This window comes from Molossus molossus, unplaced genomic scaffold (genome assembly GCF_014108415.1).
Source record: "Molossus molossus isolate mMolMol1 unplaced genomic scaffold, mMolMol1.p scaffold_m16_p_2, whole genome shotgun sequence".
NCBI classification, from domain to species: Eukaryota; Metazoa; Chordata; class Mammalia; order Chiroptera; family Molossidae; genus Molossus; species Molossus molossus.
The window spans coordinates 82178900-82206880 of NW_023425355.1; positions in this window are offsets into that span (position 1 = coordinate 82178900).

Below are 27981 nucleotides of genomic sequence, written 5' to 3' on the forward strand. Positions count from 1 at the left end.
GTGGGTCTGAGTAGGGAGGAGGAGAAGAAAAAATGGAAATGTGCAGACTGCAGATAGAATAAACTAGCTCTCAGGTTAATGTCAGGGAAAGGACTAGGAAAGTCACAGAGGTTTTATGCAAGTTAAAGAAAGATTTGTAGAGAGAGGAAATAAAAAGAAAAGGATTATGCAGAGGAAGTAAAAAGATAAGAAAGGATAAAAGAAAGGAACATACATATTACAGGAAGACAGGACATTGGAAGAATACTCAAGAAGGGAAGAAAATAGGACACTGAGAGAGGGAGAGCTTGCCCCTGGTGATGGAATAACAGTCTGGGATGTAGTAAAGGGAGTAAAAGGTTTAGGCTTCTCCTGACTTTTGGATCAGACAATGGCCACACCTTTATAGCAAAGATATCACAGGATGTCTTTAAAGGGTTAAATATAAATTGGAAGCTCAATTGTGCTTACCGCCCAAAGAGTTCCAGGGAGATAGAGCACATAAATAGGACCTTAAAGAAAATCTTAACCAAATTTACTTTAGAAACTGGTAAAAACTGGATCACTCTGCTCCCCCTCACCCTCTTATAGTTCTTACAGGCCCTGTAGTCCACCCATAAAGCTGTCCATAAACATGTCTGTGATGCCCTGCCTGTGCCCACCTTGGACCCTGTGCACACTTTCCAGCCCAGGGACTGGATGAGGGTAAAGAAGTTCACCACGTAGGGACTAACTTCGACCTGGAAGGGACTATACACTGTCGTCCTGCCTACATCAATGTCTCTCAAGGTCAATGGCATCCCAATCTGGCAGCACCATTCACAGCTGAGGGGAAAAAAACAAAATGGATGGGTAAGGCCTCTCCAGATAACACTCTTGCATTTATCGGGACTTTGATTTTTCTGGTTATGACTGTTCAGGGGAATTCTTATAGACCTGGGCCCCAGTGGAACTGGGAACTTAGAAATGGACAATCGGGGGAAGTTTTAAGAAATGTTACTACAAAGGGAATGGAGAAACCTGTCTTCAACCTTGATCTATGTGACTGCTTAAGGGGGCCTGTCAGGGTCACAAAGATCCTTGATGCCTGGGTTACATATGGAGGGGTTAGTCCCCAACTAGAAGACACCCCAGCATGGAGCTGTGGAACATCTGCTACAGAATGGGGATTGTAAGGGATAGGCTTTTTAGGAGTCCATGACAACCCCATACCTGCAGGAAGTAGACAAAGAGAAACTTTGCCCCTTTTCCTTTTTTTTTTTTTAATCATTATAAGGTGGGAATGAAAGGATTAATAATGTTTTAACAAAATTAAACTCCATTCTGACCAGTTATTCCTGCACATAAACACCTGAGCAGTATTCTAAAACCCTGGAACTGACACTCAGCAGAACCATGAAGATGAGGGGCTAATGGTGGCCTTGGAAAACTTGGAGGGACCATAAAAAAGAAGGAGATTAATGATGGCCCTGACTTCTGCTGGAGCAGACTCCTTACCTCTGAGACAGCTCATATCAGCCCCAGCACCAATTAAGTGATGCCAAGAGAATGTGGGTTTTGTTTTTGTTTTTTAATGTAGTTTTTTCAGTTTCTGTATTTTGGGCCTAAAAAGTCACAGAATAAAGGGATTTTGATGCTGGGCTCTTTTAAGGAGCCAACCTGCCTGCACGCAGGCATATGCAATAAAGCCATTTTGCACTACACTGGCCTTGAATTTTTAATGTGATTTTCTGCTGGCTCAGATCTTTTAAAGACGAGATGGAGAAAACTTACCTCTTGGCTTGGGGGAGGTGACTAATGGTTCAGCTCCTGCAAACCCTCCTCTCCTGTGTCTTTGCCTTTCCCTGCCTCTGTCTCCTGCAGCTTTTCTGGCTTCTCTCTGCCCACCACAAACTCTGGCTTTAACTCTGTGCCTTTGTTTGTCTCTCTTCTGCCCTTTTCTGTGTCTCTGTGTCTACAGGTCTCCCTGAGGGTACCTCATCTGGTAAGGCCTCTCTTGTCCAGGCTTCTATGTCTAGATGTCCAGCTGTCACCTGAGTCTGGAGCCACTTTCTGGCTTCTGTGACAATTTGCCTGCATTCTTTTGTATTGAATAGGGTGAGTAAGAGTTGTTTACAATTGACCCAGGTTGGGCAATGAGTCTAAAAGACTGATCCCTCCTCCTGCAGAGTTCTGTCAAGGCCCATCATCTATGGACCCCTTGTCTTGTTCAGTGGTAATTGCATTGCTGCTGGAGGTTTTGGTACCTGGATTGCTGACCTGAGACATCTTCCCACTGGCTCTGGTGGCCCTGGCTCTGGCAACACATTAGCCAGTTGTGAGGGTGAGACAGATGGAGGTGGGCTGTAGGGCAGGTGAGGTTTCCCATCCTTAGGTAGCAAGGTGTATGGTGGTGGCAGTTGAGAGGTTTCTTCTGAATCCCTGATACTGCCCTTAGCCATATGAGGTTGCCATGGATATGGAGATTGGGACTCATGCAGGCTCCATAACAGGCATTGTGGAGCATGGTCACTCACACACATGATCACACAGAATCTAAACTTTCCACCCAGGAATTTTCTATCCTGTGTGGCATCTATGCCACCTGGGAGGTGATAAAGCTCCCCTTTCACCTTAGTCAGGCCTGAACTCGGTCCTGGGTCCCCAGGGACACTTACTCATCTTATGTCCTGGTAGGCTTTTCTATTCTCCTGGGAGTCCTTTCAAGCGCAGTGGTGGCTGACTATAGTCAGGCCTGGCAAGGATCAGGGTCCAGTAAAATAACTGGTGGTGTGCCTTCCTTTCCATACAGGGGGCCCAAAATTAATGTCTCCTTCCCACTGGCTGCCCACAACAGTGGCCCACAACAGTGGCCCAGCACAGCTATCAGCTTCCTGGCCAATGCACCAAAATGTTGTGGCAGAAATTTGGTTGGCAGGGAGAAAGAGACTGCACACACTTGGAGGATTAGAAAGTGACTTTTTAATGCATAACTGGCCCAGCAGAGTCAAAACCAAAGGCTAAATCCCAAGCCTGTGTTACAGCTGCCTTTTGTACATGATAAGCTTCTGGGCATTTGGGGGCTTTCTAGTTCTGCTGTAGTTTAGGCAGTTGGAAGATGTAAGGGAGTTACAAAAGGCAGGGGCGGGGTCTCTGCACTGCCTAAGGGGGTTGTCTGTACCTGGCTTGCCTTCTCATAATCAAATTAAATATCTAGTTCTCAATTATGTTTTAGCTCCAGACCCAGAATAGCAGAACAGCCCCACTGATCACATCCCTGTGAAACCACATGAAGTGATGCCATGGCTGACATGAGGATTAGATGTAATAATCAACTACCACCTACCCTAGTGCTAAACAATCAATAGAGACCACAACCCTAACTCCACCATGATCAATTGTTTTTTTTTCCTGTATACCCTAAAATTTCTGAGCCAGTGGGAGATCACATTCATAACGCGAGAGCAATGTAGAGCAAAACGGCTTTATTGCATGCTCCTGGGTGTAGGCGGGCTGAGCCAAAAAGGAGTCAGCCTGGAATTACAGTTGGGGTATAGGTTATATACTCTACTGCTAGCTTCAGGCAGTTCCTGTTGAAGTACTCTGCATGGCTTATTGTCCACGTTGCAGTTCGATGGGTCTTGTATCTTGTCCTGCATCTGCTGGGTGATTCACTGTCTTTTGGATAACCTGATAATCCTCACTCAACAGAAGGCTGAGTAAAGGTCATGCAAGCAATGCATTTTTCACAGTTTTTGCATTTTTCAAGCTTTTACCTTTACCCTTAAAATGTTACCAATCTTTCATAATCCATCTCCTGGAAGCCATAAGGGGCCAGGTCTTGAGCATGGTTTTACTTGTGACTCCAGGTGTAGCGCTATTTCTTAAAAAATTAACCTTTAGTTTTTTTTGTCTGGAAACTCCTAGTCTCATTTGACTGGGCTTTGATGCACACAGGCTAATGACCTCTTTAGTTCTGTAACAATTTGAAGCAAAGTAAATCCCTGCAGTGCCAAATAAAAAAATATATATATTATCTAATTTAAGTTAAATCTATCATGGTTAAAATTAAATTTATGTTCAATGTATAACTAATATAAGCCCCTGCTAATGTCTAGATATGCTCACATACATTATCTCATTTTACCCTAGCTATTATGTGAAGCACAAGTTGCTATCTTCATCCTGAAGATGAGTAAACTGAACCTCAGCAAGGTAGTAGTCAAGATTCAAATTCTGATATGTTTGACTCAGAGTTCAGGTACCTCACCATTACATTTTACCTTAAGGACCTCACTTGGTGACAAGATTCCAGAGAAAGTTGCATAAACTTCATGTAGAAGGTCAGACACTTGGTAAGAAAGGTAGCCTAAAGGAAAGTTTACTAAATGGGCCTAATTGTTCTGTACTCTCCCCTAGTCCAGATTTCTGGAGATCCCTTTTATGTTTTCTTTTACTCTCAGATTGGTACTGGACATATTTAATAACTGAAATAAATTTGTTCACTACTAAAACACAAATGAACTCATTACTGTTAATATTAATTAGTGCCAATATTCAAATAATTCTTTAGACCTGCTTTGGGATTTGAGAGGCTGCTTTAGGAATCACTGAAAAAAAAAAAGGAAAGGTCTGAATGAAAAGCAGTTGTTATATTTGATTAATCTGGTTATATTTAGGGTTTTCTCTATGGGGTTTGGAGAAACATCTTTAGGCAAAATATATTACAAATTATGCATGTGCTACTTCAGAAATTAATGATGAGAACTATGAATACTGCAATGTTGAGAATTTGAACTCTCCAAACAATATTTTATCTTCACTGACAAATATATGAAGAAAACAAGTTGATATTAAACTTTTTTTTTACATATGACATTGGAACACTACTTTATTAATATTTTTTTAAAGAAAAGGAGCCATCTTAATTTTCATTTAACTTTTCCTCCAGAATCAGGTATGAAAAGAAACTACAAGGACAATATAGTTACACCTTTTGTGTCCATTTTCCTTTTACACATCTCTTTAATTGGCTAGGGAATGAAAGATGAAGTAAAAATGGAGAAATGAAAATGTTTGTAAATCTAGAGCATTTGAATTTTTATAAGATAAAGGTCATCATCATCAAAAATGTAAAACTCAATTTTCTACTTGAAACATTTTCTCCAAACTTAAAGCTTTATAATATTAATTTTATATTCCTAAATAGTTATTTTCTTATTATTAATTTCTATGAAAAGAAAAATGTATGTGAAGGACAACTCATTAAATGATATATTGAGTGACAAAAATGTTACCTTAATGTTAAAACTTTGTTTTTACCTTTCCAAAATACTAGAATTATGTTGGATAAAAGAGGTTGAAGTGGGGCAGAATTTATCACCCCAAATATACCTTATTGGAATATTGATTATTGTCAGCTGATTAGTTTAAAAAACAACAGACACGAGTAAAGTTTGGAAAACTGAGTACAGCCGGCCCTCATTTACCATGGGTAATCAGTTCCAGACTCTACCACAATAAATAAATTGCCACAAAGTAAAATTCTTTTTTTTTTTTTTTAATCCTCACCCGAGGACATTTTTCGATATTTTGTTCAGATAGAGTGGGAGGAAGAGAGAGAGAGAGAAACATCGACGTGAAAGGGACACATAGAGTGGTTGCCACCCGCACAACCCAACCAGGGCCGGGGACAAACCGCAACCGAGGTACGTGCCCTTAGCGGGAACCGAACCCAGGTCTCTCTAGACCGTAGGTCAACGCTCTAACCACTGAGCCAAACCAGCCAGGGCTAAAATTCTTTATAGATCAGTAAATAAAAAAAAAAAGTTGTGGTACATATACACAATGGGATACTATGCAGCTTTAAGAAAGAAAGATCTCTTATTCATTGAGATGACATGGAAGAACCTGAAGAGTATTATCCTAAGTAAAATAAGCTAATCAGAGAAAGACAAATATTACATGATCTCACTTATTTGTACAATGTAATGAACAAAACAAACTGATGAACAAAATAGACCCAGAGACATAAAAGTAGGGTACAAACTGACAAACCTCTGAAAAGGGAGTGGGAAGAGATAAACTACAGAATTTATATGCATGTATGCATAACCAATGGACATAGACAACAATGCTGGGTATGGGTTCGGTGTGGGGGGATTGGCAAGAGGGTGTCATTGGGGGAAAAAGAAGAAACATCTGTAATAAAAATAAATTAAAAAATTTTTTTTTTTAATCTTAAGTGTGAGTAGACTTGAAGGTGGACGACCAAACCCGAGCACTGCAGAGCCACAGAGCAAAAAGTTCCTGTGCTGTGGAATGGAGCAGCTGGCTACCTCAGTAAGTGGCCCTTCAGGGCACTTCTCCCTGTGCCACGGGGAAGTACCAGCATTCTGTAAGATCATGGGTCTTCCCTGGGAGGAGGCAGTGAGAACTGCTAGGGCCCAGCAACCTGAGCCCACCAGCACACATGGCACCATCAGACCAGTGGAGACTATGTGTCAACCAAGACCGGTGCACAGTAGTGGAGCTCCCAAGGTGTTGGTCATGGAAGCTGCAGACAACCTGGAGCCCAGCAACATCCCATATAGTAGCAGCCTGATCAGATTTGAGATATACCCCCAGCAACAAAGGCTGGGGAGCAGACATCTATCCCCAGGCAACAGCAGCACAGACCACCAGCTGAGACCCATCACCAAAAACTACAGCAAAAGCTGAGCAACATTTGGGCCCCATGGGCCAGCAGCAGGACCTGGGGCTCCACAGAGGCATGTGTGGTTCACTAGCTTACAAGAAGAGTGGGAAGCCAGAGCCCTAGAGAGACTAATGGAATTCAGCTGCCCACCCTCTGGAGCTGCAGGATGCAAGGGCACCAGAGAGGCCTGTGCATCCCAGCAGAGACTGTGCAACCTAGTTGCTCCCAGGACCTGCGGGTTGCTGAAACACTAGAGAGGCCTGTGCTACCCAGCAGGAACTGTGAAATCTAGTTATGTTCAGGACCTGCAGAGTGCTGAAGCACCAAAGAGGCCTTTGCTACCTAGTAGGGTCTGCGCAGTCTAGATCCCAAGGGACCTGTGGGGTGTTGAAGCACCAGAGAGGCCTGCATGACCCAGCAGGGACTGTGACATCAAGTTACCTGTGGGACCTGCGGGGTATTGAAGCACTAGAAAAGCCTGTGCAACCCAGAAGCCCCTAACACAGGCATAGAGCCGGATCCCCAAAGGGATTGTGTGATTCAGTTACCTGCAAGACCTGCAGGTTGCTGGGGTATCAATAAGGGCTGTGCAACCTAGCTATGCACAAGATAGGCCTACAGGATGTGAAAACGGAGGCAGAGTAAATAGAAGCTACACAGAAGATGTCCAAGGACCAAAAGGGAATTACAACTAAAATAAAGACAAATTCTTGGAAAAAAGCAACAGAAAAGCAGTAGGACAGGACTATATAACCAGGATCACTACTAGGATCTGTGGAGGTGCAAGAAGGTGGCAGGCTGGGAACCCAAGGACAGCAGCAGTCTTAGCTGTGAACAGGACCCTTGGGGATTAAAAACCAAGCAAGCTCCACAGCCGAGAGAACCAGGATAGAGCACTAAAATAGCCACAGCCACTCACCTGTGGGCTACTGCAGAGAGAGGACAGACAGGGCTGGAACTCTCTGGGGACAGGCAGGATTTGAAGGGCATTCAGAGTTTTTGCTGAGTTGCAGCCACAAAGGACGGTGGCCAGGATGCTCCTTCCCAGAGCTGTGGGTAAAAGCAGCAGTGCCACACCCCTCAAAGATTGAGACTTTCCCAGGAGAGGTAAAGGTATAGAATTTGAGGCTCAATAACAACCGGATTGTATCTCACCCTCTGGAAATCTTGTTATGCAGAACACCAGGGCTACATTCCAAGGCAATGAGTAACTGAGACTACTAGCCACCAGGAAAAAGCTAGAGGAAAACTGAACCATTTCTGGGCTTGCAAATCGACCCAGGAAAGTAAGACTTGACAGTGGTGTTTAATGTGCACACACCCAGGCTCATCCAAACCCAGTACAGGGAGCCATAAACAACAGAACACCAACAACCACAGGAAAAATTTGGCAGACTCCAAAACCAACTGAGTTAGCCAAAATGGTGAAACAAAGAATCCAATTCCAAATGAAAGAATAAGCAAACTCTATTAAAGATGGGATAAATAAAATGCAGCTAATCAAATTATCAGAGGTAGAGATCAGAGCCAAGATCTTGAGGAAGCTCAACAGTATGAGTAAGGACATCAGCACCATGGGTAAAGATATAAAAACTTTGAAATCCCACCATGTAGAAATGAAGAATGAAATAGCAGAAAAAAATAACACATTGGAAGGATTAACTAGCAGAGTCAGTGATGAAAGATCAGTTAATTGGAAAATAGGGTAAAAACAAACAAACACACAAACAAACAAAAAACAACAAATCAGAAAACCAAAAGGAATACACTACTAAAACACAAGAAGACAGCTTTAGAGAACTGTGGGACACCTGGAAACGTAATAACATTTGCATCATAGGAGTCCCCAAAAAGGAAGAAAATGGGCAAGGGTTAGAGAATATATTTGAAGAAATAGTGACAGAAAACATTCCTAACTTGGTGAAGGAAGAATGCACTCAAGTTCAAGAAGCACAGACAGCCTCAAGTAAGAAGAACCCAAACAGGCCCACACCAAGACACATAGTAATCAAAATGCCAAAAATTGACAAAGAGAGAATTCTAAAGGCAGTAAGAGATAAGCAACAGGTTACCTACAAAGGAAACCCCATAAGGTTCTCAGCTGACTTTTCACAAGAAACACTACAAGCTAAAAGGGAATGGCATGAAGTAATCAAGGTCATGAAAAACAAGGATCTGAATCCAAGACAACTCTACCCAGCAAGGCTATCATTCAAAATACAAGATCAAATAAAGAGCTATCCAGGCAAAAAAAAAAAAAAAAAAAGGCTAAGGGAATATATTAACACCAACCAGCACTGCAAGATATGCGAAAAGGACTGCTATAATTAGTAGAAGAAATAGGAAGAAAAATAGAACCACACTAAACAAAAATGGCAATAAATAAGTACATATCAATAATCACCTTAAATGTGAATGGTTTGAATGGTATGATAAAAAAAACAAAAAAAAACAAAAAAAACAGAGTAGCTGCCTGGATAAGAAAGGATGACTCACATATATGTTGTTTACAAGAAACCCACCTCACAACCAAAAAAATCACATAGGTTAAAAGTAAAGGGATTGAAAAAAATCTTTTAAGCAAATGGAAAGCAAAAAAAAAAAAAAAAAGCTAGGGTAGCAATACTCATATCTGATAATGTAGATTTCAAAATGAAGGCCATAACTAGAGACAAAGAATGCCACTACATAATATTGAAAGGGTTTATCCAACAGGATGATATAACCTTGGTAAACATATATACACCCAATATAGGAACACCAACATATATTAAAAATCTTTTGGAGGACTCTAAAGAAGTAATCAATAGTAATACAATCATAGCAGAGTATTTCAATACCCCACTGACATCATTGCATAGATTTTCAACACAAAAAAATTAGCAAGAAAACACACACTCTAAATGAAGCACTACATTAAATGGATTTAGTAAATATCCACAGAGAATTAAACCCCAAATATGTAGAATGCACAGTCTTCTCAAGTGTACATGGGACATTCTCAAAGATGGACACATGTTAGGGCACAAACTAAGTCTCTACAAGTTCAAGAAGATTGAAATAATATCTAGCATCTTCTCAGATCACAATTGCATGCAACTAGTATTCAATTGCTACAAGAACATGCAAATATATTTGAAAACATGGAGGCTAAATAGCATGTTATTGAACAAATGGTTTACCATGGAGATAAAGAAAGAAATTAAAAATTTTTTGGGAACCAATGAAAATGAACACATAACAACACAAAATCTATGGGATGCAGCAAAAGCAGTTCTAGGAGGCAAGTTCATAGCACAACAGGCCTACCTCAAGAAGCAAAAAAAAATTTCTAATAGACTAACCTCACAACATAAAGAACTAGAAAGCAAACAAACAAACAAAAAACGATGAGCAAGTAGAAGGAAGGAAATACTAAAGATCAGAGCAGAAATAAATGACATGGAGAGAAAAAAAAAAATTCAAAGGATCAATGCAACAAAGAGCTGGTTCTTTTAAAATATAAACAAGGTTGATGCTCCTTTAGCTAGACTCAACAAGAAACAAAGAGAAAGAACCCAAATACACAAAATAAAAATGAAAGAGGAGAAATAATAACTGACACAACAGAAATGCAAAGGATTGTTAACAAATATTATGAACAATTATACAGCAACAATATCGACAATCTAAGCAAAGTGGACAAATTTCTAGAAACACACAGTCAACCAAAACTGAACCGGGAAGACATAGAAAACTTGAACAGACCAATAACAACAAAAGAAATTGAGATGTAAGCAATACTCTCCCAACAAACAAAATCCCAGGCCTGAAAGGCTTCACGGGGGAATTTTACTGAACATACAAAGAAGAACTAATACTCATTCTCCTCAAAATATTTCAATAAATTCAAGAAGAAAGAAGATTTCCAATCTCGTTTTATGAGGGTAGCATAATTCTAATTCCAAAACCAGAAAAAGACACTACAAAGAAAGAAAACTAGAGACCAATATCCATGATAAACATAGGTACCAAAATGCTGGAAAACAAAAAATGCTAGCAAATTGAATATAGCAATACATCAAAAAAAATTTTTACCATGACCAAGTGGGATTCATCCCAGGGATGCAAGGCTGGTACAATATTTGCAAATCAATAAATGTGCTACACCACATATACAAAATGAAAGCTAAAAACCATATGATCATATCCAAAGATGCTGAAAAAGCATTTGACAAAATCCAGCATCCGTTTCTGATAAAAACACTCAGCAATATGGGAATAGAGGGATCATGTCTCTACATAATAAAGGCCATATATGAAAGACCTACAGCCAACATCATACCAATGGAAAGAAGTAAAAGCATTTCTCTTAAGAACAGAACAGGACAAGGATGCCCACTTTTGCTACTCTTATTTAACATAGTACTGGAAGTCTTAGATACTGCAATCAGACAGGAAGAAAAAATAAAAGGGATCCAATGGAAAAGGAGGAAGTGAAACTGTCATTATTTGCAGATGACATGATACCATACGTAGAAAACCCCAAAGACTCCATCAGAAATCTACTAAACTTCACAAGTAAATTTGGCAAAGAAGCAGGATACAAAATTAATGTCAAGAATTCGATGGCATTCTTATACACCGATGATGAACTCACAGAAAAAGAAACTAAAATAAAAAACAATTGCATTTACCATCACAGCAAAATCATTGAGATACCTAGGAATAAACATAACCAAAGAAACAAAGGACCTATTTGCAGAAAACTACAGGTCATTGAAAAAAGAAATAAAGGATGATACAAAAAAAAGTGGAAGCACATACCTTGTCCATGGATTGGAAGAATTAATATAATTAAAATATCCATATTACCCAAAGAAATCTATAGAGTCAATGCAATCCACATCAAAATACCAACGACATACTTCACAGAACTAGAACAAATACTTCAAATGTTCATATGGAACCAAAAAAGACCTCGAATAGCCATAGCAATCTTAAAATAGAAGAACAAAGTTGGAGGGTCACATTACCAGATTTCAGGTTATTCTACAAAGCCACTGTACTCAAAACAGCCTGGTACTGGCACAATAACAGGCATATAGACCAGTGGGACAAAACAGAGAACCCAGAAATGGACCCAAGGCAATATGCTCAATTAATATTTGACAAAGGTGGCAAGAGCACACAGTGGAGTCAAGACAGCCTCTTTAATAAATGGTGTTGAGAATATTGGACAACTGTATGCAAAAAAATAAAACTATACCATCAACTTACACCAGTCTCAAGAATAAACTCAAAATGGATTAAAAGACTTGAATGTGACTCATGAATCCTTAAAAATCCTAGAAGAATATGTAGGCAACAAAATTTCAGACATCACAAGCAGCACAATTTTCACTGATATATCACCTAAGGCAACAGAAACAAAGGAGAAAATGAACACATGGGATTACATCAAAGTAAAAAGCTTCTGCACAGCAAAAGAACAATCACCAAAATGCAAAGGCAACCCACTGTATGGGAGAGCATAATTGCCAATGATGTATCAGATAAGGGGTTAATTTCTAATATATATAGAGTGCTCATACAACTCAACAAAAAGAAAACAAAGAACCCAATTGAAAAATGGGCAGAGGAGCTAAATAGACACCTCTCCAAACAGGACATACAAATGGCTAAGAGACATATGAAGAAATGCTCAACATCACTAATCATCAGAGAGATGAAAATTAAAACAACAGTGAGGTATCACCTCACACCTGTCAGAATAGCCACCATCAACAAATCATCAAACAACAAGTGCTGGCCGGGGTGTGGAGAAAGGGGGACTCTAGTACACTGCTGGTGGGAATGCAGACTGGTGCAGCCACTATGGAAAACAATGTGATGTTACCTCAAAAAATTAAAAATTGAACTTCCATTTTACCCAGTGATCCCACTTCTAGGAATGTAACCTAAGAAACCTGAAGCACCGATCAGAAGGAATATATACCCTCATGTTCTTATCAGTACTATTTACAATATCTAAAATCTGGAAACAGCCCAAGTGTCTATCAATAAACATATGGATAAAAAATCTGTGGTACATTTACATAACGGAGTACAATGCAGCTGTAAGAAAGATCTTTTATCCTTTGAGAGGACATGGAGGGACCTGAAAAGTATTATCCTAAGTGAAACAAGCCAAATAATGAAAGACAAGTATTATATAATCTCACTTATTTGTGGAATATAATGAACATAACAGTCTGAGGAATGGGGTTGTCCCAGAGACGTGGAAGTGGGGTACAGACTGACAATCCCCATAAGAGGGAGTGGTGGGGGAGAGATAAACCACAGAACTTATATGCCTATATGCATGAACAATGGACATGGACAACAAACTGGGGACAGGGCAGGGAGGGGGGGGAGGGGGTATCAGTGGGGGGGAATGGAGAAACATCTGTAACAAAAATAAATAAATTAATTAATTGAAAAAAACAATCTTAGAAACTAACATCAGAGGATAATGACTCTGACCTTCAGTCTTCCCAGCTCTAACAAAATTGCTGACCTTCAACCATAAAATCAAAATAATGTAAAACCACAATGATAAATACCAGGATGATGCACACCAGATCATCACTTGACCAGTTTTGAGGTTCTTTTTGGAATGGACTGTACAAGTCTGCACTTTGAGAACTTTTCAACCCCTCCCCCTTGATTTATTTGTGCTGCTTTTCCTCTCACTCCTTATAAAAACCTCTACCTGCACTGAAATGCTAAGATGGCCTTTTGACCACAGTCACCCAGCTTCTCAGATATCTGATGCTTGAATAAACATATTTCCTTTCTCATCAGCACCTATCTCATGAGTTTGGATTTTATTGTGGCAAGCAGCAAAACCTAGGTTTCAGTTACAGTATGAGGACTAGATACCATAGAGAAGACTAAGGGTACTTTTGAGGATGACAATCTTGTTTGGGACACAGAAAGGCATGTGTTGCAAATAAAAACCAACTATATTATATATTCCTTACCAAGGACTTTTAGATGGTAAAAACTGCAGAATAAATGAGGACTAACCAGATTAGAAGGTAAAACATGATACTCTAGGCAGATCATTGATGTTGTAAACATCAGCTTAATGAGATGAGAATGGAGAACTAGGGAAACATGAAAGATTCTTCTAAACTAAAGATTTATTGGACAAAGTATAAATTTTCTGAGATGGAATGCCTGAAAAACTAACTGGATAAAATGTATCCTGTAAGAAGAACAATTTCAGTTCCTTATGTCTAAATATTCTACTTTTGACCTTAGGTTTTTAGTTTCAAGTTAAGTCAGGGGAGTGGTTGATACAGTTAGACCTTTCCCCTTACCCTTACTGTTCACATAGACTCAATCACAATAGCAGTAATTCTCCATATGTCTAAGCCTTTTAAAATTTCTAGAGTACTTTCACCAATTATCTCCAAATTCTCACTGTCGTCCTCTAACATTAAAACATTTCCCCCATTTTTGATGTGCAGAAACAGGCCACAGGAACGAAAATGACTTGTCCAAAGTCTAAGATCTAAAAAGTAGTAGATTTAGTCTACCTCTCTAGCCTCCAAGAATGAGTTAAGACTCCTTTCTCTCTTATACCTCAGGCCCCTGTGACAATCCCTGGACTGTGTTATCTTTTATACTACACTAGGGATTTCTTTTTTGGTGTGGGGGAATCAAACCATTTTATTAAGAAACTGCAGGGAGTGTTGAAGGGCTTGAAGAACAATGAGATTCCTCGTCCTTGGCCTGGCCAGAATCTCCAGAGCTTCATAGCTGCCAAAAGCTAGATTAAGAACTTCTTAAAGGAGAAGCTTTTCTTATTTATCTCTATATCCCCAGTGTGGGCCTGGCACAGAATGGATACTCAAGAAATGTTTAATGAGCCCAGCCCGGGTAGCTCAGTTGGTTAGAGCATTGTCCCTATATGCCAAGTTTGTGGGTTCAATTCCTTGTCAGGGCACATACAAGAATCAACTAATGAATGCATAAATTCATAAAACAACAAGTCAATGTTTCTTTCTCCCTCTCCCTTCCTCTCTCACTAAAATCAATAAAATTAAAAAAATAAATGTTTAATGAATTCAATAAATATTTAATAAATGAAAAGGTGATGTCAACATTAATGCAGAGACTTTAACCTGGACAGGAATCAGGAGGTGCTTTCACACCTATGTAGATCACAAAAACCCTATAGGAAGCAGTCTATGTTTATAACAGAGCTCAATGATTGTAAGAGCCCTGCCCTTTTACTTCGACTTCCCCTATGTAAAAAGAGCTTTCTACTTCTTCTGCTGTCTCTTTATGCACCTGGCTTGGCATGTCTGCACGTTTCCCGTTAAATTATTTTTGATGATGGAACATTTAGTCAACTTTTGATTATGGTGGACAGTAAACAAATGAATAAATTAACAAACTAACCTGGTTTTCCCAACATCTTTACTAAACTGTGTCAATGAATGAAAGACATATACAATTATAAGTGCATTTTTCTGTTGCTCTTTTCTTCTCTCTCTTTCTTTTTCTCTCTCCCACAGACAGACACACACATACACAGAGAAAGAGTGCCTTGAGAACTCTTTTAATTATAAAGAACTTAATAAAAAAGAAGTTATACAGATTTTTTAAAATAAAAAACAAACTTGATTGATATTAAATATACTTTAAAAATATCAAAATTAGAGAATAGTTGATTCTACTTCTAGTTAGAACAGACAGCAGGTTCTGTGATAACAAATTTGCATTTTCGGGAAAATATTTTATAGACAAGCACTAAAATTACTCCTTAAAAATCATCTAAAAATCAATCACTTTAGTAGTAGTAAAATACATGCATGTTCATCCAGAAAATAGGCCATTTCACTTTTATGGAAATTGTAAGTGTAAGATGCAGTTTGCAAAATATCCCTTTCTTCAAGCTCCAATTGCATGCTTGGAGATGCTTTGGGTGATGGAAAGACTTTCCATGCACTAAGCAAGAAACAAGCTTGATTAATTTTATAAACTGTCTAGCAGACCAGGGAGAGTTGTAGTAACCGTTGCCAGTTTAAGAATAGGTCTATCCTGCAGAATATAAATATAATGGCTGTGAGATATTCAGGAATTAAAATTCAGTTGTTAGTTTCCTGCAATTAAAAACAATAACAACAAAAAGATGGATATATGTTAACAAAAACAAAATCAACTAAAAATAAAAACAAACGACTCACTTTTATAAGTCAAAACATCATACGTAATGGAACATGTATTTGTGACATTCTAGTCCCTGGTATTACTTATCTAGTTTTTTCATTTCCTTATCCAGTACTCTCCAATTTACCATGCAATAATGTGTGTGCAAGGTATTTGCTTTTTTCCCTTCAAAATATACTGGAAATTTTTTTCTTAATTTATAATTCTAGAATGTCATAATGCTGAAGTATTACAAAACAAGCAATGGGTTTCATAGCAAAGCTCAAATTTAACCCAGGCAGCCACTACTGGAATAATTATTTTCTATTATTCACAACAGATATTCAATAATAAGTAATATTTTGCCACATTTAATTTATCTAGTTATGTATATATATGAATGTATGTTTATATATATGTTTTTTCTTGAACCATTTGAAATTGAGTCCTAAGATTCATGACTCTTTATCCCTAAAACTCCAGCATATCTCTTCCACAATTCAAAACATTTTCTTACATAACACATAACCATTATCACTCTAATAAAATTAACAATTTTTAAATATCTTCTAATATATAACCCTTTTTAAAAATTTACCACTGTACCCTAAATCACTTACATTTGTTTTTCCAAACTAAAATCAAATCAAGTTTTAATCATTGAATTTGAATGTTATGTGTATTTTTAGTCTCATTTAATCTAAATATTAACTTTTTTATGACATTGATATTTAAAGAAATTAGGTTATTTATTGTGTATAATCTGCCACATTCTGAATTTATCTACTTGCTTTCTCCTAGTACCATATACATTGTTCCTCTATTTCAAATGGAAGAGTAAGCTTTTTTATTCAATTAGATTGAGGTAAAAAAAAATTGGCAAGAATAAATCATAGGTGATACTCTGTACTTGACATTGTTTCCCATGATTATTCTCTCCATTCCTCTGTCAAAGTTTATCCGGATTATTGCTCTAGTCCTAGGTATTTTTGTCTAATTAGGAGCTAGATATTGTACGCAGAGAATGCATTATCTATTACTGTACTTCTCTTTTCTTTTCCTCTGATCTTACTAGAGGTGCTTCAGATTAGACTTTGCTTGTGCTATAGTGCTAAACTCTTACAAGTGTCCAGCCTATTGTCTTAAAACCCTCTTAGTGAAGCCATATATTCTTTCCACTGTGCTTTCAAAAAAAATTTCAGCCCAAATTTCTCTCATACACACATAAAACTTTACTGAAGGCTACAATAGGAAGATAACACATGATGATATCCTGAATTTTTTCTAATTATTTCTCTAATAATGTAGCCTCAGTGGGATATTATTTGTATAGGTTTTGTTTCTGTTTTGTTTTGTTTGTATTTGATGTTCAACCTATTAATGTCACCTTGCTTTAGGTCCATTTCTAGTACATAATTGATTTTTTTTTTTTTTTTTTTTTTTTAGTATTTTTTTTTCTCCTTACATTCCTCCATACATTTCATTGTCCAAGATGTCCCATCAGAGATAACTCAATGCATTTTCAGGCTTCCTATGACATATGCATTCTTGCAAAAAACAAAGAGAATGGCAGTTAGGTAGACCAACAATAGTGTCTGAAATTGAATTTTAAAACATTTCATTTTGCTTATTTTATTTTACTTTCATTGTTATTTGGTTTCCTCTGAGTGTTCTATTTTCTGGAAAGCCTTGGTCTTTTTGTTTGTTTTCACCTTCTTCAGTGAATAATATTTTCCCATTTTTATTTTTATTTTATTTTATTTTATTTTATTTTATTTTATTTTATTTTATTTTATTTTATTTTATTTTTTATCCTCACCAGAGGACATTTTTCCATTTTTTTGTTCAGGTAGAGTGGGAGGGAGAGAAAGGAACAGAGAGAGAGAGAGAAACATCGATGTGAAAGGAACACATCGAGTGGCTGCCACCCGCACAACCGACCAGGGCCGGGGACAAACTGCAACGGAGGTATGTGCCCTTAGCGGGAACCGAACCCGGGTCTCTCCGGACCGCAGGCCGACGCTCTAACCGCTGAGCCAAACCGGCCAGGGCTATTTTCTCATTTTTAATTTGCTAGTAATTATGACTCTTCAGCAGATATTTTTTATATATCAGTGTGTAAAGTTTTATTTTTGACTGTCTTAATAAAACTGAAGAAGTTAACTAACTTTTGTTTCCCCTTTTTACTCTTTCCAGTTTTGTTAGCAATCTGAGGTTTAAATTCAGATAATCTTTATAAAATTTTAGCAAATTTATTGTTATAAAATTACTACTATTTCCATTGTCAAGTTTTGTTCTTTGACATTTGCATTGAATTTTGTAATTATATTTACAATAATTATTCTGAAATAACTCTATAGTTAACTGGACTAATTGCTTATTGCTAGTACTTGAAACCAATAGTCTTACATATATTTTTTAATTTTGTTTTATTTCTCATTAACCCCAAGTATTATTAAAACATTTTTTTCTAAGATAAGAATTAGAGTGGCATATTTTCCAGTATTGTTCCTGCCCTTGTAATTTGAAAAATGATTTACTGGATTTAAAATACTTGGATCACAACCCTTTTTTCCACAAAACTACATAAAACATTGGTTTACAATTTTTTTATCTATATAAGTTCCATTGAAAAATATACTTGGTATTCTATATTTAAAATAAATAAATTTGAATGATAATAGTTTACATTTGTTTAGATAACATGGGTTCCCTTTTTAACACTCTGGTATGAATAAGCTTCCCTCATTCTACGAGTGTCTGAAAATTTAATACTCAAACTTACCCAGATGAGCAGAATGTTCAATCATACTTTCACTCACCATGACCCTTCTTACTTAAAATGGTAAGAAACCTTTAAACCTTGCTTTTAACCAAAAGGCCAAGCTGTGTTTGTCATTTAACCCTACAAGTCAGATCAACATGTACCTGAAAGGGTAGCGGACTCAATTTCTGTTATTGTTTTCTCAGTGCTTTTAAATATGTAGATATCAAACACTTATATTTAGTACTGAAGAGGAAAAGTCTAATGCAATTAACATTTGTAGGTAAAGTGATTTTATGTTTAATAAATGTATAGGTTTTCTAAAATTTAACTTTTTTTTTTACTTTGCTTATTTTTATTTATTAATTTGTTTTTGTTACAGATGTTTCTCCTTTTCCCACCTGGACAACCTCCTTATGATACCACCCCTCCCACCCAGCATTGTTATCTATGTCCATTGGTTACACATACATACATTTAAGTTCTTTGGTTTACCTCATGCATTCCCCACACCCCGACTTCCTCCTCTGAGGTTTGTCAGTCTGAACTATACTCCTTTCATATCTCTGGGTCTATTTAGTTAATCAGCTTGATTTATTTATTATGTTCCACAAATAAGAAAGATCATATGGTATTTGCCTTTTTCCGATTGGTTTACTTCGCTTAGCATAATTCTCTCTAGGTCATTCCATATCATCTCAAAGGATGAGACATCTCTCATCTTACAGTTACATAGTGTTTCATTGTGTGTATGTACCACAGTTTTTTTTTGTTTTGTTTTGTTTTTATCCAGTCATATATTGGTGGATACTTGGGCTGTTTCCAGGTCTTAGCAATTGTAAAAAGTGTTGCTATGCACATAAGGGTACATATATTCTTTCAGATTGGTGTTTCAGGCTACTTAGGATATATTTCCAAACGTGAGATCACAGGGTAAAATGGGAGTTCCATTTTTAATTTTTTGAGGAATCAACATTATTTTCCACAGTGGCTTCACCACTCTGCATTCTCACCAGCAGTGTACTAGAGTCCCCTTTTCTCCACACCCTTGCCAGCGCTTGTTGTTTGATGATTTGTTGATGGGAGTCATTCTGACAAGTGTGAGGTGATACCTCATAGTTGTTTTAATTTGCAGCTCTCTGATGATTAGTGACATTGAGCATTTTGTCATGTGTCTCTTGGCCATTTGTATGTCCTGTTTGGAGAGGTGTCTACGTAGATCCTCTTTCCATATTTTTTAATTGGGTTGTTTGTCTTTTTTTGTTGAGTTGTATGAGTAGTCTATATATTTTGGAAATTAACCACTTACCAGATGTATCATTGGCAATTATTGTCTCCCATATAATGGTTTCCCTTTCCATATTGATGGTTATTTCTGTTACTGTGCAGAAGCTTTTTATTTTAATTAATTAATTAATTAATTTTACTTACTTAATTAATTTTGTTATAAATGATTCTCTTTTCCCCAAATGATACCCCCCTCACCCACCCTCCCTGCCCTGTCCCCACTTTTGTTGTCCATGTCAACTGTTCATGCATACATGCATATAAGTTCTGTGGTATATCTCCCCCCCACCACCTCTTCTGGGGATTGTCAGTCTGTACCCCACTTACACGTCTCTGGGACTACTCCATTCCTCAGACTGTAATGTTCATTATTTTTCCCAAATAAGTGAGATCATGTGATATTTATCTTTCTCTGCTTGGCTTGTTTTACTTAGGTTTATACTTTCCAGGTCCCTCCATGTCATCTCAAAGGATAAGAGATCTTTCTTACAGCTGCATAGTACTCCATTGTGTCTAAGTACCATAGCTTTTTTATCAATTTGTCTACTGGACATTTGGGCTGTTTCCAGATCTTAGCTAGTGTAAATAGTGCTGCTATGAACATGGGGATACATATATTTTTTTTCTGATTGGTGCTTCTCACTTCTTAGGGTATATTCCTAGAAGTGGGACGCTGGCTGAAATGGCAGTTCAACTTTTAATTTTTGAGGTAACACCATATCGTTTTCCATAGTTACTGCACCAGTCTGCACTTCCACTAGCAGCATATGAGAGTCCCCTTTTCTCTACTCCCTTGCCAACGCTTGTTGTTTGATGATTTGTTGATGGCGGCCATTGTGACAGGTGTCAGGTGATACCTTATTGATGTTTTAATTTGCATCTCTCTGATGATTAGTGTTGTTGAGCATTTCTTCATGTCTCTTAGCCATTTCTATGTCCTTGTTGGAGAGGTGTCTATTTAGATCCTCTGCCAATTTTTTCATTGTGTTCTTTGTCTTTTTTTGTTGAGCTGTATGAGCACTCTATCTATATATATTGGAAATTAACCCCTTATCTGATATATCATTGGCAATTATGCTCTCCCATAGAGAGGGTTGCCTTTCCATTTTGGTGGTTGTTCTTTTGCTGTGCAGAAGCTTTTGACTTCGATGTAATCCCATGTGTTCATTTTCTCCTTTGTTTCTGTTGCCTTAAGTGATGTATCAGTGAAAATTCTCCTGCATATAATGTCTGAAATTTTGTTGCCTACATTTTCTTCTAGGATTTTTATGGATTCGTGAGTGACATTTAACTCTTTTATCTATTCTGAGTTTATTCTTGTGTATGGTGTAAGTTGATGGTCTAGATTCATTTTTTTGCATGTAGCTGTCCAATTTTCTCAACACCATTTATTAAAGAGGCTGTCTTTACTCCAGTGTATGCTCTTGCATCCTTTGTCCAATATTAATTCAGCATAGTGTCTTGGGTCCATTTCTGGGTTCTCTATTCTGTTCCATTGATCTAGCTGCCTGTTCTTGTGCCAGTACCAGGCTGTTTTGATTACAGTGGGTTTTTAGTATAACCTGAAATCTGGTAATGTGATCCCTCCAACTTTGTTCTTTTTTTTTCAACATTGGTGTGGCTATTTGTAGTCTTTTTTGGTTCCATATGAATTTGAATTATTTGTTATAGTTCTATAAAGTATTCATTGGTATTTTGTTTGGGATTGAATTGAATCTACAGATTGCTTTGGGTAGTATGGACATTTTAATGATGTAATTCTTCTAATCCATGAACAAGGTATGTGCTTCTACTTTTTTATATATTTCTCTATTTCTTTTTTTCAATAAACTGTAGTTTTCTGCAAATAGGCCCTTTATTACTTTGGTTAAGTTTATTCCTAGATATCTCTCTTTTGTTTTTTTGTTTTTGTTTTTGTTTTTTTTTGCTGTGATGGTAAATGTGATTGTTTTTTTTGTTTGTTTTGTTTTGTTTTTGTTTGTTTGTTTTCTCTCTCTGTGAGTTCATCATTGTTGTATATGAATGCCATTGATTTCTTGATGTTAAATTTGTATCCTGCTACTTTTCCAAATTCATTTATTAAGTCTAGTAACTTTTTGATGGAGTCTTCAGGGTTTTCTACGTATAGTATCATGTCATCTGCGAATAATGACAGTTTCAATTCTTCCTTTCCAATTTGGATTTCTTTTATTTTTACTTCATGTGTGATTGTTGTGTCTAAGATTCCCAGTACTATGTTAAATAAGAGTGGCCAAAGTGGGTATCTTTGTCTTGTTACTGTTTTTAAGGGAAATGCTTTTAGTTTTTGCCCATTGAGTATGATGTTGGCTGTAGGTCTTTCATATATGGCCTTTATTATGCTGAGATATAATCCCTCTATTCCAAAATTGCTGAGCATTTGTATCAGAAAAGGGTGCAGGATTTTGTTGAATGCCTTTTCAGCATTTATTGATATGATCATATAATTTTTATTTTTCATTTTGTTGATGTGGTATTACATTTATTGATTTGCAAATATTGTACCATCCTTGCATCCCTGGGATGACTCCAACTTGGTCATGGTGAATAATTTTTTTGATGATTTGCTGGATTTGATTTGCTAGTATATTGTTCAGGATTTTGGTATCTATGTTTATCAGGGTTATTGGCCTGTAATTTTTTTTTCTTTCTAGTGTATTTTTCTGGTTTTGGAATTAGAAGTACGCAGGCCTCATAAGACCAGTTTGGAAGTCATCATTCTTCTTGAATTTTTTGAAATAGTTTGAGAAGAATGGGTATTAGTTCTTCTTTGTATGTTCAGTAAAATTACCCCGTGAAGCCTTTCAGGCCTGGGTTTTTGTTTGTTGGGAGAGTATTGATTACATCTTCAATTACTTTGTTGTTATTGGTCTGTTCAAGTTTTCTATCTCTTTCCAGTTCAGATTGGGGAGACTATGTGTTTCTAGAAATGTGTCCACTTTGCTTAGATTGTCTAAATTATTGCCGTATAATTGTTCATAATATTTGTTAACAATCCTTCGTATTTCTGTGGTGTCAGTTATTATTTCTCTTCTTTCATTTCTGATTTTGTGTATTTGAGTTCTGTCTTTTTGTTTCTTGTAGAGTCTATCTAAGGGTCCATCAATCTTGTTTATCGTTTCAAAGAACCAGCTCTTTGTTTCATTGGTCCTTTGAATTGTTATTTTGGTCTCCATGTCATTTATCTCTGCTCTGATCTTTACTACTTCCTTCCTTCCATTTGATCTGGGGTTTTATTTTTGGTTACATTCTAGTTCTTTAAGTTGTGAGGTTAGATAATCTATTTATTTTTTGTTTGTTTGTTTGTTTTTGGAGGTGGGCTTATAGTGCTATGAACTTCCCTCTCAGAACTGCTTTCCAGCTTATGTCTTCCTGTGGGATAAATGATTTCAATATTATGTAGTGGCCTTCTTTTGCTGCATTCCATAGATTTTGTGTTGTCTGTTCACTTTCATTGGTATCCAGGAAGATTTGAATTTCTTCCTTGATCTCCATGATAACCCATTCATTCCTCAATATCATGCTATTTAGCCTCCATATTTTCAAATATCTTTGCATGTTCTTGTAGCAATTGAATACTAGTTGCATGCCATTGTGATCTCAGAAGATGCCTAATATGATTTCAATCTTCTTGAAGTTGTGCATACTTAGTTTGTGCCCTAACAGGTGGTCTATCTTTGAGAATATCTCACGTGCACTTGAGAAGAATGTGAATTCTGCAGTTTTGGGTGTAATTCTCTGTGGATATCTATTAAATCCATTTGATCTAGCACTTCATTTAGAGACTGTGTTTCCTTGCTAATTTTTTGTCTAGATGATCTATCCAGTGATGTCAGTGGGTGTTGAAGTTTTTTGTTATGATTATATTGTTTATGATTTCTTTTTTGAAGTTCTCCAGAAGATTTTAATATATGTTGGTGCTCCTATATTGGGTAAATATATGTTTACCAAGGTTATGTCTTCCTGTTGGATACATCCTTTCAATATTATGTAGTGGCCTTCTTTGTCTCTAGTTATGGCCTTCATTTTGAAATCTGCTTTATCAAATATGAGTATTGCTACCCCAGCTTTTTTTCCCTTTCCGTTTGTTTGACAGATTTTTTTCCATCCCTTCACTTTCAACCTATCTGAGTCTTTTGTTGTGAGGTGGGTCACTTGTAAACAACATATAAATGAGTCATGCTTTCTTATCCGATCAGCTACTCTGTCTCTTTTTATCAGAGCATTCAATCCATTTACATTTAAGATGATAATTGATATGGACTTATTTATTTTAATTTTTGTTTAGTGTGCTTCTATTTTTTTTCCTATTTATTCTACTAATTACAGCAGTCCTCTTAGTGTATCTTGCAGTGCTGGTTTGGTGTTAATATATTCCGTTAGCCTTTTTTTGCCTGGAAAGCTCTTTATTTGACCTTGTATTTTGAATGATAGCCTTGCTGGATAGAGTAGTCTTGGATTCAGAAACTTATTTTTAATGGCCTTGATTACTTCATGCCACTCCCTTCTGGCCTGTAATGTTTTTGTTGAGAAGTAGGCTGAGAGCCTTATGGGGTTTCCTTTGTAGGTAACCTGTTGCTTATTTCTTGCTGCCTTTAGGATTCTCTTTGTCTTTAATTTTTGACATTTTCATTACTGTTTCTTGGTGTGGGCCTGTTTGAGTTCTTCTTACTTGGGGTGTCTGTGCTTCTTGAACTTGAGGGCCTTCTTCCTTCACCAATTTAGGAAAATTATTCTGTCACTATTTCTTTAAATATATTCTCTAACCCATGCCCATTTTCTCCCTATTCGGGGACCCCTAACATGAGAATGTTATTACGTTTCCACTTGTTCCACAGTAATCTTAAGCTATCTTTCTCTTTTTCATTGTTTTGTCTTTTTGGTTTTCTTATTGGTTCATTTTTTTCTACCCTGTTTTGTAATTCACTGATCCGGTTGTCACCTTTTCTAGTCTGCCTGTTAGCCCTTCCAATGTGTTCTTAATTTCTGCTATGTCATCCTTCATTTCCACTTGGTTGGTTGGTTTCCAGAGTTTCTCTATCTTTGCTCATTGTGCTGATGTCCTTATTCATGCTGTTGAGCGTCCTCAAGATCATGGTTCTGAACTCTACCTCTGATAATTTGCTTAGCTGCATTTCATTTATCTAGTCTTTGATAGAGTTCTCTTGTTCTTTCATTTGGGATTTATTTATTTGTTTCACCATTTTGGCTATCTCAGTGGGTTTTGGACCCTGCCAATTCTTCCTGTGGGTGTTGGTGTTCTGCTGTTTGTGGCTCTCTCTACTGTGTTTGGAGGCGCCTTGTTGGGCCCACATTAAACACGACGGTCAAGTGTTACTTTCCTGGGTAGATTTGCAAGCCCAGGAAAGGTTCAGTTATCCTCTAGCTTTTTCCTGGTGGCTAGTAGTCTCAGTTACTCATTGCCTTGGAATATAGCTCTGGTGTTCTGCATAAGAGGATTTCCAGAGGGTGGGATAGATGTTGGTGGTTAATGAGCCTCAATTTGCATTTCTTTGCCTCACCTGGGAAAGGCTGAATCTCAAAGGGGCGAGGGGGGGGGCTTTTCCTCACAGCTCTGGCAAGGAGCACACTGGCCACCATTCTTTGTGGCCTCAACTCAACAAAAATTCTGAGTGTCCTTCAAGTCCCGGTTGTTCCCACATAGTTGCAACCCAGTCTGCCCTCCCTTTGCTGTAGCCCCCAGGTGAGTGGCTGAGGCTATTTTAGAGGTCTGTCCATGTTCTCTGCACTGTGGAGCAAGCTTGGTCTTTATTCCCCAAGGGCACTGCTCACAGCTAAGTCTCCTGTTTTTCTGGTCTCCCAGCCTTCCACCCTCTTGCGCCTCCACAGATCCTACCAGTGTGCCTGGTTATATGGTTTTATCCTGCTCCTTTTCTGTTGCTTTTTTCTATGGATTTGTCTTTATTTTAGGTGTAGTTCTCATTTGGTGCTGGGAGACCTTCTGTGTAGCTTCTATTAACTCTGCCTCTTTTTTTACATCCTTTATGACTATCTTGTGAGTAGGTGGGTCACACAGAGCTCTCAGGTGCCCCCACACCCTGAAGGTCCTGTGGGTAACTGGATCACACAGTCCCTGCTGTGTTGCACAGGCATATCTTGTGTTCCAGCACCCCACAGGTCCCAGGGGTAACTAGAACACACAATCCCTGCTGGATCGCACAGGCCTCTGTGGTGCATCAGCACCCTGTATGTTCAGTGGGTAACTGGATCTAACAGTCCCTGCTGGGTCACACAGGCTTCTCTGTTGCCCCCACACCCTGTATGTCCTGTGGTTGGGTAACTGTATCACACCAATATCTTTTGGGCTCTGGTTTCCCACTGCTATTGTGGGCTACTGGACTGCACAGGCCTCTGTGGAGCCCCTGATCCTGCAGCTGGAGGCTGGGAGTTCTGCTGCCCTGTGGGACTCAACTCCTGCTCATCTTTTGCTCTAGTTTTTGGGGATGGGTCTCAGTGGTTAGTCTGTGCTTCTGTTGCCTGGGGAATGGATGTCTGCTCCCCAGCCTCTGTTGATGGGTGTATATCTTGACTCTGATCGGGCTGCTACTATGAGAAATGGTGCTTGACTCCCGGCTGTCCAAGGCTTCTGTGACCTGCACCTTGTGAGCTCCAGTACTGTGTTTACACAGTGTGTCCACTGGTCTGATGATGCCAGGTGCGCTGGTGGGCTCAGTTTGCTCGGCCCTAGCTGCTCCCACTGCGTCCTCCCAGGGAAATCCCTAGATCTTCCAAAATGGTGGGACATCCCCAAGGTGCAGTGAGAAGCACCCTGAACAGCTACTTACTGCAGTAGCTCTCTGCTCTGTCCACAGCACAGGAACCTGCTTCATGTCTCTGCACTGCACAAGTTAGGTCATCCACCTTCATGTCCACTCACACTCTCTCACAAGAGAGCTTACTCTTTCACACACTCATCCTCCCTCTAGTCCTGCCTGCCACCATCTTCCTTGTTGTGCAGAAGCTTTTTAGTTTCACGTAGTCCAATGTATTAATTTTTTCCTTTGCTTCTCGTGCCTTAGGTGTTGTATCAGTGAAAATTCTGCTGTGTGATGTCTGAAATTTTGTTGCCTACAGTTTCTTCTAGAATTTTTATGGATTCTTGAGTCACATTTAAATCTTTTATCCATTTTGAGTTTATTCTCGTGTAGGGTGTAAGTTGATGGTCTAGTTTCATTTTTTTTCATGTTGCTGTCCAATATTCCCAGCACCATTTATTAAAGAGGCTGTCTTTACTCCATTGCATGCTCTTACCACCTTTGTCAAACATTAGTTGATCACAATGTCTTGGGTCAATTTCTGGGTTCTCTGTTCTGATCCATTGCTCTATATATCTGTTCTTGTGCAGTACCAGGCTGTTTTTTATTACAATGTCTTTGTAATGTAACCTGATATCCAGTAATGCAGTACTGTGATCCCTCCTACTTTGTCCTTCTTTTTCAAGATTGCTGTGGCTATTTGGTGTCTTTTTTGATTCCACATGAACTTTTGAAATATTTGTTCTAGTTCTGTAAAATATGTCATTGGAATTTTGATGGGGATTGCATTGAATCTATGGATTATTTTGGGTAATATGGACATTTTAATGATGTTAATTCTTCCAATCCATGAACAAGGCTTGTGCCTTCATTTTTTTTTATATCTTCCACTATTTCTATTTTCAGTGCCCTGTAGTTTTATGCAAATACTTTCTTTCCTTCTTTGATTAAGTTTATTATTCCTAGGTATATTAATTTTTTTGCCACAATGGTAAATGGGATTGTTTTTTTCAGTTTCTCCTTCTGTGAGCTCATCATAAGTGTATAAGAATGCCATCTATTTGTTGATGTTAATTTTGTATCCTGCTATTTTGCCAAATTTATTTATTAAGTCTAGTAGATTTTTGATGGAGTCTTTGTGGTTTTCTATGTATAGTATCATGTCATCTAAAAATAATGACAGTTTCACTTCCTTCTTTCCAATATGGACCCCTTTTATTTTTTTCTTCCTGTCTGAATGCTGTGGCTAAAACTTCCAGTACTGTGTTAAATAAGAGTGGTGAAAGTGAGCATCCTTG